Genomic DNA, 16,235 nt, shown 5'->3' with positions numbered 1-16,235 from the left:
TTTTCTTCTGACTGCCCACATTGTCCTGGGTTAGAAAATTGTTTTACCCTGTTTTCTTTTTTGTTCAGTCACTCCAGAATTCATATGGTAACAATTTTTATGTTTGTTTGTAGGTGTTTTAGGGAGAGGTTGGAGATTTCTTTATTCTACTATCTTGACTGCCCACCCCTTTCTATTATTCCTATTTATATAGCCAGTACTTGGCAATTAGTATAATTTGCTCATTTCATATGTAAGTATCCTTGATCTTATATCAATTATAATTATCCTGGTATCTTTCTATTGCTATAAATAGCATGATGGAATCACTAAATAAATGCTTTCCTGCTTGCCTAGAAGTCCAGCTAGGTGATGCAGTAGATTGAAAGTCAAGCCTAGAGATGGTAGGTCCTGGGTTCAAATGTGACCACAGACACTTCTTAACTGTGTGACTTTGGGCAAGTTACTTAACCATCATTGCCTATCCCTTGCCAGTATTCTTCTGGAAAAAATACTTAGCATTGATTCTAAGACAGATGGTAAAGGTTTAAGAACAACAACTTATTAACTTGATTGAAGTAGACACAACAAAGTTGTGGGGAGGGTTTAATGTAGAATAAAATGAATAAGAAAAGCACAATATTTTTAGAGAAACTTTTAGACCGGATCTGGAGGAATGAGCATAAACTTCCCTTGGCCTCCTGGTATGACAGTGTTAAATTTGGAGCCAAGAAGATTGAAATAAAATTTTTCTCTCAAACACTCTAGTCATTTGACCCTTGGTAAACTATTTAGTCCCTGTAATTCTCTATTTCTATTCTATTCATAGATACAATAATAAAACTTATCAGAGTTATATTGTGTGTTATATTGTGGGTATAATGGGTTAATGCATGTATTTTGTAAGACTACATAAATGTAAGTTATTCTCATTATTTACCACTTAAAGGAAAGAATTTAAAGTTGGAAGGGATGTTAAGGGCTGTAGATGAAGCAACTCATTTTACAGATTAAGAAATTGAGGCCTATAGTGGAAAAGTACTTTCCCAAAATTTACATAGGAAGTAAATAACAGAGAGTGAATTCAACTCCATGCCACCCACTGCAAATGCAATGGCCCATGTCCAGTAACTGTTGAGATATAGCTAAAAGATCTGCTACATAGAGTTGATAAGTTATCTTACTAAGAATAATTGCTAAATTATTCAGTTAAAGTTGAACTTTGGAAACCTTGCCATATGCATAATATTTACGGAACTTCTCTCCAATGTGAATCTGATATTCAAACATCTATAACTTATGGATGAAGATTTTCTCATGCTCAACATTTATAAAGATTGGTCTAAGGATGAGTCTTCAGTTTAATATAAGCCTCTTCTAAAGGGTATCATGAATGGGAAAAATTCTCTATTGAACCATAAAGGATAAGGCTGGAGGTAAGAGTATTTAAATTGATTCTTAAATTGATTAAATTGATTTTGCTCTAAATATGACTTTTTGTAGGCTAACCCTCAATTACCTGGATTCATACCTAAGTGTGAACCATTCCTACTATAAGGGTTAAAAGGTAGGAGATTGACAAAAGTGAGGAGAGCAGTTGAATAAAACATTTAGTTTAATTTGAGAAGTACAGTTATAAAAATAGAGAAGGATGAAAGAAGAATTATTATTCTAATACTTTATGACTATGCCTAAAATCCTAATAGTAACTAAAATTTCTAAAACCCTACTTCTAACTGTCTTCTGAGGACAGGTTCTTCTTGCCTGGCAAGACCAGGGCTATCTAACCTACACTATCTAAAATTGATTCACTAACTAGCTATCTTCCTTAAAAAACAGACATTCACCACTCACGAACTCCTTAAATCAGTTTCTAGACCAATGACGGCAAACCTATGACATGCATGTCAGCACTGAAATGCATAGCCATTTTTTGATGACACGATCACATACTGAGAAGTATGGGGCCACATGCCGAGGATAAAACATTTGCTATAGTGTAGTGTAGACACTCTGTGTATTGTAGATGACAATTCTACCTATATTAATTTACCTATTTTGGTTTATTAAATACAGTTATATATTACAATTATACATTTTTGTTATTTAAACTATAAATATTGCAAATATTATGGTTTTTTTTTCTTGAAGTGACACACCACCTGAGTTATGCTCATTTTTTTGGCAGATTTTGACACATCAAGCTCAAAGGTTGCCCTTCGCTGTTCTAGACCCAGCTCTCAGTATTTAATTGCCAGTAGCCCTCAACTAAGAAACAGGCCTCCTGCACTCATGAGATCCAGAGGCAAAAGACCCTAACTGCCAATTGCCAGTAGCCCTTGACTAGGAGACAGACCTCCTGTGTTGATGAAATACAAAGGCAAAAGACCTCTTACTGCCAACTGTTCCTTCCTTAGCTATCTCCTCTTTACCTTGGTAACAGAATCTTCAGCTCTGGCTTATTGACCCCTGTCAATCCTGCTCCACTTAGAAATCCTTCTCTCCTGCCTCTTAAAGTAATAGAGGGAGAGATTAAGAAAATCCCTTTAACACTACAATGGTCTTCCATTAGGAGAAATTTCTTGAAGCCATACTTCACAGCCTCAGTTCCCAAAAGGCAGCTGAGATCCATGCAGGTCATTCTTGGTAAGTACTCTTTCGGTGACCTTTCTGCAGTCATTGCTCAGTTCCCATCAAGACCTGAATGCTTTCTTCCAACTGAATGAAAACCCTCTTCTCATCCTTAACAGGAAGTCCAAAAGCCTATTCTATTTTGACCCATTGGCTACTATGTCCTTTCCAACATACATTTATTAATAACTTGTTTTCTAACTCCATGTGGTTGAGGAAATATACATTGACTACAATTTCCTTCAGTTAGGTTGTGAATCCTTAAACTTTACCTACAGAAGGTCTAATAGGTCTTCTCTCTTCTCTTCAGCCAGCTCCTACTATCTGTGCTATGTCTCCTAATAAGAATGTGAGCTTCTTGAAAGAAGGTACTGCCTTAATTTTCTATTTGTATCTTAAATACTTTTCACAGTGCTTGGAACATGATAATGTTTTAAAATAAATTAATCATAATATCTAAATAAATAAATATACTCTGTTCCATTTTCCTTGACTGAATTATATTGCATCCCTTATGTCACTAGAAATAATTTATGTCTGCTCCAGTCTACTAGAAAGAAAAAAAATACATCTCTTCCCACTTCCTATGACTGGGTACTATAAAATTGCCTGAGCATTTGGGCAGGTCCTGTTAGCCCTTCTCATTTCTGTCCCCCTTGCAAAGAAGGTGCCTTATTGAAGAATTGCAATGATGTTTGTTCTGAGAGTGAGGTCATTTTAATGTCACTATTAGAAAAAAGATCTCTAAAACCTGAGCTTACTTAGAAGAGTTTCAGTCATTTCATTTCTAGTTTTTCTCTTTTCACAATTTTACAACTAAAATAAAAAAGCCCATTCCCTCCAGGTGGCTGCTTTGATGTTTTCCTTAAAAAGCTGAACTGGGATTGCGAGGTGGCTTTGACGGAGCTTTTTGAATCTCTTATAACATAAAAGGGAAAAGCTAGGGCTCAGTGTTAGTGCCACCATAAGGCTGTCATGCTAACCAAAGAGTCCTTTAATCTCTACCCTTAGAGGCAGGCATTTCAAAAAGTATCATTTTCCCCCCCATCCTATTTTAAGATTTTAATTGGCTGCAGTCATCTCACGAAGTAAACAGAAAGATAGAAAAATGATTCCTATGAGTTTATGTCTTCTCAGATTATGGCTGTGAGCTTGTGCAAATGTGTGCAAGGTGTATGGAGGGAGTGGCCTGGAATGAGCTCCCTCTTTATCTCTCCAGGGTAAAACTTAGGTTAGTGTCAAAATTCATGAGCTCAAAATGGCCTCTAATGGATTAAATGAAAATACAAAGGTACTATTAGAAGAGGGTGGATGTTTATAATTTGTTTGAAACCTTTCTCTACAGAAAAACCCACCTTCTTGAACCAAAAACTCCAAAACTACCCTTCCTCGCTTCATTTATATCCTAATAGGTGTCACTATATAAATCTTACCTTCCATATCCATGTAACTGCTTTCATGGAATGTTTTGAGTACCTCTAGGAAACACTGGAATTTGTTCCCACCTGGCCCATGTACATCATCATGTATGTAGATATCAGTTTTCCATCACTTTCTAAAAAATGTTATTTAACTAATGGGCAAGCATTCTTTCCTTTTGCCATTTTTAATTACCTTTATAATATCCTTTCAAATATGTGCATAGTCCTACATTGTCTGAGCTTTGGGAAACAGTCTTTGTGAACTCTCTAACAACTTTACTTTACTTTTATGTTAAAATTTCAATCCACAAGAAAGTCTGTAGTTCACCATTTTTGTGTCTTTCTGGGGGATGACATGACCCTATTCCTGCTGGATCTACCAAGTTCATTCTCCTTTCTTCAAGGATTCTCCTTGTCCATACCTGTATTTCTTTAAATAGATGTTTATAAAAATAATAAATAAGGCTAAAAAATTCCTAAAGGTAAGATTCACCTGCCAGTGTTATTTCTAAAGCCATAATAACCCATTCTTAGACCCAGAATAACAGTTAAACACTTCCTTCTTTTCCTATTATTTCCTAATGACCTTGTTATTGATTTAGTTGCTGCTGCCATATTTGTCCTCCAGATCCTGGTTTCTGTCACTTGTTCTACTAGTTTACACTCTGCCTATCATAACATTCCCTATTGAGCAATATTAAAGCATATTCCAGGATGTAATGGAAAAAGTAGTCTTGGCAACCTGACACCTAGGGGAACTTTCTAGTCACAGTTGACTGCACTTCTAAGGAATGATATGTATCACAAAACTGAAGGGTAGGAGTGGTTCTTTAGAGATTTAGTAGGGAGCAGTCCTCTTAATAGCTAAGTACTATTGTGACTAGAAGAATCCTTTTATCCAGGTTCCTGCAGGGCCTGCTATACAGCTAAAGAATGAGATAGAAAGAGATGATACTATTTCCTTTCATCTTGAGCTATTCCTTTAAAAAAAAGTGATAATGAGGCTCCTTAATTTTCCCAAAGCATCATAGTCTCTCCGCTCTTTGGCATTTACTTTAGATACCTATTTCTTTGATAATATTTCTTTTGATCCATTCTGGATATTTTAAGAAAAATAAACATGAAAAGGAAAAAAAAAGATAATGATTAGCTCAGTATAATTTTGAGTGGAACTAATAATAATGGAGAGTGTAAGGATGGAATTTATTATAGGAGACACAATATTATACTAGAGAGGTTAAAAAGCTACAAAGTCAAAAGAAATGCCAGGGCAGATTCAATAGACAGGGCTGATCTTATGCAAAGCTGAAGAAGATAGTCAGTTGCCAACAGAATTATAGCTATGAAGAACTTGATAGATCATCTAGTCTAATTACTTGATTTTACAGTAGAAGAAAGAACAAAAGTGAATGACGTTTTCCTGCTCATATAGATTATTACAAAGGCAGAATCAGAACTCAAATCTTTTTTTTCCTCTCATTCATCTTAATCAATTTTTACATTGGCTAATTTAATATCTATTCAAATTAGTTAATTTTATTAGATATTGTCTTTTTTTCTAGTAAATTCTCAATCTCACAAAACCAGCTGTGATTTAAAAATTTACTGGTAAGTTTGTTCAAATATTAGATTCTATGCACATCAGTTTTATGAAGAAGTATACAAAGTAGCCAGTTACTAGGCTGGTTGCTAATTGAGCCAAAAAAAATGGAGGCTGGAAACAGCTAGCGAAGATGAGTGAAGGAAGGTGTCTATCTCTTCTTTAATAGAATGTAGAATCATAGATATAGAGCTATGATAGACTTCAGCAGTGTTTGTATATATATGTCTATCTATGTATGTGTGCAAGAGTTTGCCTTGTTACCTCATTGCTCACATGACTTAAAATATAGTCTGCTATTTTCATAAATGGTAAGACTTAGCAGGAACTTTAAAGCTCCTCAATTCCAACTCTCATATTTTAGAGAAGAAACTGATGGCCAGAGAGTCAGACAGTCCAGACCAAAGCAGTTACCCCAACATTAAATGCAACTTTTTCAATGCCAAAAACCAGGAAGCAAGAATGGCTTCCTGAAAATAATTTGGGAGATAGAAAGATAAGAGATTAGATAGAGATATGGATAGTTATACATATATACATGGAAACACTTTGTAAATTGTCATCCAAATGCAAAATGTTCATTATTATCATGAGCATTTTTTTAAAAGTTGGTATGTAAAGGTAATGTTAAAAAAATTTCTAAGACTTGGTCAGGATATGATTTTGGAGGAAATAAGCAGTCAGTCTCCTTCCCCTCAGAGGGACACGATCATCAATATTTATCATCGGGCCAAGACACAGATACACAGAGGTATTTCTCTACTGCCTAGCATGGCCTGGACAGGAAAGGATCTCACATAAATCAAACTGTACACTAGTATGTCTGATGGGGTCACAAGTAGCAGTTATTACTAGTAACTATTCAAGGCTGACCCCTAGTAAGAGCAACAGGAATATCAAGATAACAGCCATCTTATGTGTGTAAGACAGTCCAGTCCCTCTGTTCTTGGGGTAAGCTGTTCTCCTCAGATGTCATTTACTTCTGATCCTAGTCTGTGGCAGCTAGAAGGAGATATAAGTCCAAAAAGAGTCCCCTGATGTTCCTGAATATCTAAATTCTGGTACTGAGGAACAGAGGGACTGTTACAGTAAGATACTAAAACTATAACAAAAAGGACATAAATCAAGCAAAACACAAAGATAATGGGAGCAAATTCAGAAGAGCTCATTGCTAGGGGCACTTCAGAGAAACCAAGGTGAAGGCAAAAACTGGAGCAAGAGATATAAACAGTTAGATAAGTTTCTCTACCCCAGGTTCTGGAGGAAATCCAGAAGACTCTGGGTCATATTTCTAAACCCAAGATTCAAACTTCAATCATGGTAAATTAAGGCTGCAAATACAGGTAATTAATTAACAAACCCCACTTAGATGGAGTTATCTCTTTAAAATACTCATCTTCAACTACTGACCTATTTGGTGGAAAGTTTCATTTTAAAATTTGCATTATGTGCTGATTATGGCATTCGGAATTTGGCATAATGGAAAAAGTCCAGGGAAAAGATCTTTTAACTGTACTTCACATGAAAATCTCAATTGAGATCCCAAAAGTCTTTTACCTTAAATGACAAGTCTTAGCACAGCTTGAATCCACAGGTAAAAGATAACCCAAACAAACTTTTTGTCTCACTTATTAACTCACTCTGATGGCTTCTCAAAATCTTATTAGTTGTGGGGCAGCTGGGTAGCTCAGTGGATTGAGAGCCAGGCCTAGAGACAGGAGGTCCTAGGTTCAAGTCCAGTCTCAGACACTTCCCAGCTATGTGACCCTGGGCAAGTCACTTGACCCCCATTGCCTACCCTTACCAATCTTCCACCTATAAGTCAATACACAGAAGTTAAGGGTTTAAAAATTTTTTTAAAAATCTTATTAGTTTACAAATGAATTATCTGTTCTTTAACTTTTGTTCTACTAAAGATGTAACTGAAAATTCCTTACATTTATCCATTTCTCTGAGAATACTCAGGGTTATAGAACTTTTCCCTCCTTTGTGGTAAGAGAGGGGAATGTCTCTAATCAATAAATGGTCAAGAGATATGAAGTCAGTTCTCAGATGAAGAAACCAATACTATCAATAATCACATGGGAAAAGTGTTCTAAATCCATCCTGTCTAGAGAAATGCAAAGCAAAACAACGCTGAAGTACCACCTTACACCTACTAGATTGGCCAAAATGCAGCAAAGGAAAGTGATAAATGTTGGAGGGGATGTGGCAAAATTGGGACATTAATACACTGCTGGTAGAGTTGTGAATTGGTCCATCCATTCTGGAGGTCAATTTGGAACTATGCTCAAAGGGCTTTAAACAAATGCCTTTCCTTTGACCCAGCCATACCACTGATGGATTTTTACACCAAAGAGATAATAAGGAAAAAGACTTGTACAAAAATATCTATAGCCATGCTCTTTGTGGTGGCAAAAAATTGGAAAATGAGGATGTGTTCATCAATTGGGGAATAGCTGAACAAATTGTGTTATCTGATAGTGATAGAATACTATTGTGCTGAAAGGAATAATGAACTGGAAAGACCTCCAGAAATTGATACAGAGCAAAAGGAGCAGAACCAGGAGAATATTTTACACAGATACTAATACACTGTGGCATAATCAAATGTAACAGACTTTTCTACTAGCAGCAAGGCAATGATCCACAACAATCCAGAGGAACCTATGAGAAAGAACGCTATCCACATCCAGAGAAAGAACTGTGGAAGCAGAAACACAGAAGAAAAACATATAATTCATCATGTGGTTCAATGGGGATTGAGGTATTGGCTTTAAAAGATCATTGTATTACAAATGTGAATAATATGTAAATAGGTTTTGAACAATGATATATGTATAACCCAGTGGAACTGCTTGTCAGCTCTGGGAGTAGGGAAAAGGGGAGGGGTGGGAAAAAGTCATGAATCATGAAACCATGGGGAAAAAAATTCTAAATAAATGAGAGAGGTGGATGAAACAGTTACTTGCTTAAATCCCCTATACTGGGTACCATTTCTGGGCTCAAAAGAGCTCAGATTATCAATCTGATTAACAATTGCATTATCCACATATATATGCATATATGTACATATATATTTAAATATATAATATCTTTTGCACATTTTCATATCTGTTTCAACTCAAGCATTGCTTTAGTTTACAATATAAATCAGAAATTGTTTGTGAGTAGATAGAATAGAATTATAACAAATTGCACTTATTTCAACACACATTTACATTTTAGCAATTATTCCTGAAACCCTAAAATTTAGATTATACAGAACCTTATATGCAACCACAATAATTTATCAAGTATTCAATATGTACCACTTAGGTTTTTTTTAAACCTTTAACTTCTGTGTATTGGCTCCTAGGTAGAAGAGTGGTAAGGGGGCAAAGGGGATCAAGTGACTTGCCCAGGGTCACACAGCTGGGAAGTGTCTGAGGCCAGATTTGAACCTAAGACCTCCCGTCTCTAGGCCTGACTCTCAATCCACTGAGCTACCCAGCTGCCCTCCACACTTAATAGTTTTTAAATGTTTTGCATTCATTATTTCATTTGAGTCTCATTATAATCCCTTGAGGTATATACTGAAAAATCCTATTATCTCTTTTTTATGGATCCTCATCCATAACTGATTATCTGAAAGGTTGTTAATTGCTAAGGGTCACAGAGAGAACTAGAACTCCTATTTCCATGATTTCACAATCAGTATTTTATCAACTTTTCCAGGCTTCCAGAAAAGTCAGAAATCCAGGTTCAGTTCTAATGGGGAGGACCTTCAAGATACCTCATCCCCTCCTTAATGAGCCTGCTGCTATCCATAAAGTCAGACAGTGAGATCAAGATGGCTGGAGTAAAATCTCCCCATTATTTCTGCACAGTCCCAATCTGGAGGCTTGGATGTTTTGGCAAGGAACACCATGGCAGTGAGAACAGGGGGAAAGGGATGCCAGCCAGATGAGACTGTGTTGGATCAGTACTCTCAGCTACAAAGGGGTTAAAGCTTCTGTTGATGTCCTGGAGACCGAGAGCAGGAGCCTATGCAGGGTGGCTGAGGGAGGTCTCTGCCTCATGGATATCGTCCTGAGTTTGAGGTCTATATGTGATCAAGGGAGCAGCCAGGAGGAGAGTCCTCTGTCCAAACTGAAGGAAAAGGAGAGGTAAATTCTGCAGTTGCTGCTTCATTTGAAATTGGAGACTGGATAAGATTCTTCTGGTAAGTTTCTGTTATGGCTGAGCCCCAATAATGTTCCCTTTCTTTAATTTATATTCTTCACAGGTCTGATAGAGGAATAAGTAGAAGCTAGCTATATAATTGTTGAGGACAGAGATAAAACTGATCTTCTTAAACTGGCAGCTGACAGGATTCAAACTAGATGACCAGACCTGATTTGTGAGTATTCCCCCAAATAATTTCCAGGCACAGATATTGAAGGTAAAGGTTATATTAAGAAGTAAAAAGGAAAACTAATGGAGTTAAAGAAGGTATTTGAATACGGAAAGGTGACCCTGAGCTGTTAGATTGAAGCTGCCCTTCCCCCCACAGGTGGGGTTGAAGGTCACTTAACTAAAACTGGCTCTCTTGCTATTAATGAATATTTTTACTCTCTAATCACTTAATACTTGTTGTATTGAAGTTGATAAAGATCAACCCTATTAAACAGGCTAACCCTAGTGTAGAAACCACACTGGCTTATGCCACAATGGCCACTCAGGTGAATCCCCCCAAGACTGGAGTAGTAAGCATAGTGTCTGCTCACTTCAACCCCCACAAAGCAACTTCCAACTCCTCTCAACTTCCCCCTCACCCAAAGTTCTCCAGGGGGGTCCCCTGGAATTCTGGGTGAGGCTGTCCCTGTATCTTTGCAGGGATTCCATGCATCCATTTCTACATAACAGTAGATGGCCTTCCTTTCCTGGCTTCTGGAGGGATTGGTTCCAGAGATTCCTGCATTGGCTTTGGAGGAAGCTATGTTGGTGGAACTCTAGCTGAAGGCAACACCAGACATGGGGAAGCTACTGAGGGGCTAAGCCTCACTTCACTTGAGAAGGGCTAGTAATCACCTATATCTATTTAGTAGTAAACCTATATCTTTAGCTTCCTTTTTCCATTTTCACTCTTTGTACTTTTTTGTAAATAAAAAAGAGTCATTTTTGACTTAAGTTAGAATATCTTTAAATCGATGACTGCAATATTACTTTAAAACTTTCAATTAGCGTAAAACCTAAATTTAAATTTCTTACAACTGATAGGCAGCTTTCCTAGGTTTGGAAGGGCCACTTGAATTTTTGGCTTTCAGCCTTTTGGAGCACTCATTCAGTGCCCAATTTCTCTGCAGTATTCACAGAGTTAAACCTCCACTTACTTGCACAGAGTTAAATTTCTACTAACTTGATTAAAGATTTCTGGTTTCTCTGTGGTTGTTGGTAGTGCTTGACTAGTCACAGAACCTTCAAGCAGGTTTGATAATTGTTTTTTTTTTTTCTTAGTTGCTGGTTGCTCTTAGCCCCAAAATCTGTCCTAAAAATTTTAATGGTATCATACACAGACACCACCTGCACACACAAACACTCAGAGATTATCAAAGACATCTACACACTCTCAAGCACTCAGATACAGATATGTGCATATTACCTTCCCTTCCTTTGATACTTAGGGAGGTCCCAATCTCTTGATTAGGTCCCTATTGGACTTTGAATGGAACTACCTGAGATGAGGGCCCATTCTTCAGGCTCTTACTTTGATTTTGTCCCATTTCTTCCTTCCAGCTGAGATCTTGGGATTGTGTCTTGCAACTACTGTCAGCTCAGAGCCTCATCAAATTCCTCACTCAGTCAGAGAACATTGTACTCAAACTCTAAGGGGTTTCACTTTTGATTCTCACCAAGGGGATTGAGTTCCTGCCTCTAACTTTAGGCAAATATTAATGAGTACAATGAGAGAGTGACTGTGTCTACCAGTGGGGAGGGCAGAGAGTGTTAGAGACCAGCATTCAATCTCACAATAGCAAATACTTTGCCAGTTTTCTGATATGTCTCTTTGATCATACACACACACCAGTCTCTTTATTCCCCCACCTTTCAGTGTTATACTCCACCTGGGTCTTACCTTGCCAACCCAGATTCCTTCTCACCCGCCCTGTGCACAACACTTATGTGGCAAACCCAAATCAGTTGCAGTTCAAAGGTTTGCTCATTTGTATCTCAAGTTTCTTGGGTCTTCAAAAATCACCACTCATGGAAACCCCCTCCCCCTCAGAGAACTACCACAAATTGGTGACAGGGTGCCAATTCCCCTTTTTACTGTGGCAGACACACGTAGGTCCTGGCAGAATCCTGGATGAGCCCTCAACTGTGTGAGATGGGATCCCACTAATTCAAAATAGAAAAGAACAAGATTGAGATCACAAAGCAACAGGCCAATTTATTACTTATACCAGCAGAGGACTTCTACAACAGAGAAATAACTCAGTTGGGAGGCATCTGCTGAACTTAAGGTAGGTGTTTTAAGTATAGTTTCAAGGGGGGTTCCTCATGCACCAGAGGAGCTCCCAAACTAATATCCAGTCCTGACCCTCTTCCATGCTCTTGTTCACTTCTCAAAACTCAATCCATCTTATACACACCTCAAGCCAAGTGGCAAGGTAGATTTAGCCTACATGGCAGGGTAGGTGGGGCACTGGGGGAGGGGAGAAGGATTGTTCTTGATCTAGTACTTCCTGACTTGCTCTATGTATCAGGTATTCAGAAAAGAGAAAGAAAAGAAAAAATGAGGGGGAGTGATGAGGGGGATTTCACACCCAGCATGAGTCCCCTTCAAGGAATTTTGCATATAATAGGCACTTAATAAATGCTTAATACTTTCCTTTCCCTAGTTCTCTCTAAATAACATGTCTATTTAGAAGTATCCCAGCACTAGGTAAGTATAGTAGAGAAGTTCTAAAAAATAATTTTGTTTTTAGGGAGGGGTGTTCTCTCTCCCCTCACTCCCAGGCAACAACTGGGTTACAAAAGATCCACCAGAACCATCAGAGGTATCAATAATGAACCCACACAATGTCCTTATAACAATAGTGGTTGATGGTACCATCTACATTATTTACAGCAAGGACAAACTAGACACAATGAGGAAAGGTGGATTCAGAACTCTTGAAGGAAATGAACACACAGAGCCGAGCTTTTAAAACATAACTGGGTTGTCATGTCTCACTGCATATTAGTTGTTAGTTCTATCTTACTTTCAAATTTATAATATTTTCCATATGCTCTGTATATTGAACTGAGTATTTTATGTCATCCCCCTACCCCTGAAGTTGAATATAAGTTCCATAGTTGACCTTTACCTTTTCTCTTTGTTTCTTTGAGTAAAAGAGTGATCTGCACATAACATGTGTTTTATGAATGGTCGTAAAATGTTAAATTCATAAATTTAGACATGGAAGGAAATTATCTACTATTTCACTTTTTCTTTTTTTTAATCTGTAGATGAGAAAACCATGCCTCAGGGCAGTAAAAATGATTTCCCAATTCCAATAAGTATCAGAGATAGGATTCTATCCTATCTCCCTGATAAAGCACTATATCTACCATACCACACTGCTGAGTTGAATTGAATTGAATTAAGCAATAGGAAAAAAGACACATAATTTTATCCTGGAAATTATTTGTCAAAAAGTATCAGTTTAAAGTATAATATTTCATTAAATTTTGCTTTAGTTTAACCAATTTAATCTTTATAGATGAAAATTAGTGAAGTCATAAATCTGGGAATAGTTTGGCAGAGTCGTCATCAGAATTTTAGTGCAGATCTTGACCTTTCTATGGATATTGAATAGCTGTGTCAAACTGCTACTACCTGGTGGCAACTTACCTAGATTTTAGGAGAAGTTTTAAAATAACCTTTTGGTTATTGAATCTATAAAAATCGACATTGCCCCTTACTTATCTGTAAGTTGTTTATTTTGTTTATCATTTCCAGACAATAGGGAAACAGAGGAATATTTAAAAACATGGTTATTCAATTAATTCCTTGGTAGAAACTCATGACATCTCAAAATATATTATTTTAACTTCATAGCTTCTCTGAGGTAATTTTACAAATAGATAAAGAATGATTACACTACATAGAACCTATATTCACAAAGCTCTCAAATAACAAGGTTGTTTGTTTTTTTAATTGTGGTAGGAACCTTTGAACAAACTAGTGAAAACAGTAAGCAGGAGATATTACACATAAGAGCTTATTATAATGTTATATTTTCTCTTTGGGACAGATCTCTGGAATTTTGTATCTACAGATAAGTCATTCTACATCCAAATATGAAAAAGTAGAAAAGGCATCAAAATAGTGTCATGTTGAAATTAGATATAATGAAATTCCATTTCAAAAAAAACTCATTATTATACTTTTGAGAACAGTAACCTTAAAATATGGAATTTAAAGTTATTTTATTGGAGTTCCAGATAGAAGAAAACTGGTTCCTCTTATGGGTGTCATGTGGTGCTTACTGATTAGGAACACATTCAAAGTGAACCGCTAAATATTGTTACATTGCATTCCAGTTCGTGTTCAGGTACAATTTTCTTGCACAATAACTTAATTCATGCAGAATCTTTGATTTTTTCTCCTTTTCAAAAGTATTTATCATAAAACTGTCAAAATCCATAATGGATCTTCCACAACTTATGCAAATTATGAGGTTTCTTCCACAAATTTTGCATTTTTTGGTCTTATTGAGCTTTATCTGAACCATCATATTATCTACTCCAAAAACTACTTAGAAGAAAATATTACATGAAATATTTCAGAAGCCTATTTTAAGATGAATATTTAGAAAATATACAAAGATTATGTGTAAAAATTTCAAAACCATAGTTTTAACTCATGGTATAGTATGAATTATGATTAGTCTAAATGTCTTCATTTGAATGTCATCTTCCTAAAACCTAAACAAAACAAAACGTTCCATGGCTCCTTATTGTTTCTAGGATAAAATACAAAGCCATCAGCTTGGAAAATATAGCTTTCCCAAAACAGACATCCCCCTCTTTTTTTCCAGTCATTTCAAATCACTCTCCTTCATAAATGTTCTGTCCTGTCAAACTGGCTTGCTTAACTGTTGCCTAAACATAAGATTCCATCCTATAACTATGACTTTTCACAAATGTTTCTCCATGTCTGTAAAGCTATTTTTTTCTCACCTCTGTCATGAAGAATTCGTGGTTTCTTTTGAAGCATAGAAACTATCTCTTACACTCAGTATTTCCCTGATTCCACAGTTGCAGCATTTTATCACTTAAGAATTTATTTTCGTTTACATGATAGCACATATAAAATCTTTATAAAATTGCTTGTTGTCTCAGGGAAGACGGAGGGGAAATGAGGTACGAGAATGGAAGACAATTTGGAACTCAGAATTACAAAAAGCTATTTTTTACATGTAATTGTGGGAAAATAAAATATTATGGAAAATTATTTTGTATTTACATGCTCCTTAATATAACTCTTAGAAGAACTTAGGCTTTCTGAGGATAGTAATCACTTCTTTTTGGTTTTGAAACCCTGTTGGCCTAAAATACCACAATGAACATAAGTTCTTAGAAAACATAACTTAAATTTTTAAATTTAGGTATAAATGCCAAGTGTTTAAATTTCTGGGGAAATAGGGATTTCTGTGTCAGACATATATAAGTTCATAGTTATAATTTACTAAATAATTAGAAGTCTTCTCATATCCACATAAGTTGATAATGAAAATGCATGTTTGATTTACATTATATCCATTGAAATATCAATTTTAGAATTATGCTATAGTCAAAAGCTACTTTGCATTTCTAGTTTTCACCCTATGCAATAAATATTTTCAACATTTGATTATATAAAATAGTTACTGTGTTTGAAATTTGCCATATTGCTTAACTTCCTAGGAATATTCATAAGACATTCAGAACTATATTTTTTTGGATCAGGTTAGTTCTAGTTTGCCATTGAAATGGGTTCAATCTCTTAGGTACTAATTGCTGAGACTCCACAGACAATTCATCTTAAGTTAATTTAACATATTCTAAACAGAATTATTTGAAAACACCATATTTAATACAAAATATTATTTATAATGATATTAGAAAGGGAACAATAACTTGGAGTAAGGATATAGAATATAACTGACAGGTACTTATGGATTGTTAATTTTAGCAATTTGCACAGTTCAGATCTTTTAAATATATATATATATATATATATATATATCTTTTGTTTTAGAATTGATGCTAAGTATGGGTTCCAAGGCAGAAGAGTGATAAGGGTTAGGCAATTGAGTTTAAATTGTTAGGGTTCAAAATGGGTGGCCACTGTAGGAACACATGAGACAATGCAATCGGGCAGGAGAAAGCTTTATTGCCAGTGTGCGCTGGGGCAACTCAGCAAAGAGAGTCCCGAGTGGTGCATTCAAAGGAGGGAATATATATGTTTCGAAGGCTAGGGTTTGGCGTCTACAGGGCTGGGGTCTGGCGTCTATATCTTAGGTTTTACTTAACAGTTAGGCAGTGGGAGTAAGGATGTGTCTGGGCGCCACAGGATACAATTCTAAATCTTCAAAGCTGTCTTACTTAGAGGG

Source organism: Gracilinanus agilis, chromosome 2, assembly GCF_016433145.1.
Source record: "Gracilinanus agilis isolate LMUSP501 chromosome 2, AgileGrace, whole genome shotgun sequence".
Taxonomy (NCBI): domain Eukaryota; kingdom Metazoa; phylum Chordata; class Mammalia; order Didelphimorphia; family Didelphidae; genus Gracilinanus; species Gracilinanus agilis.
The sequence above is the reverse complement of the archived record's forward strand: the minus strand, read 5'-3'. Positions refer to the sequence as shown.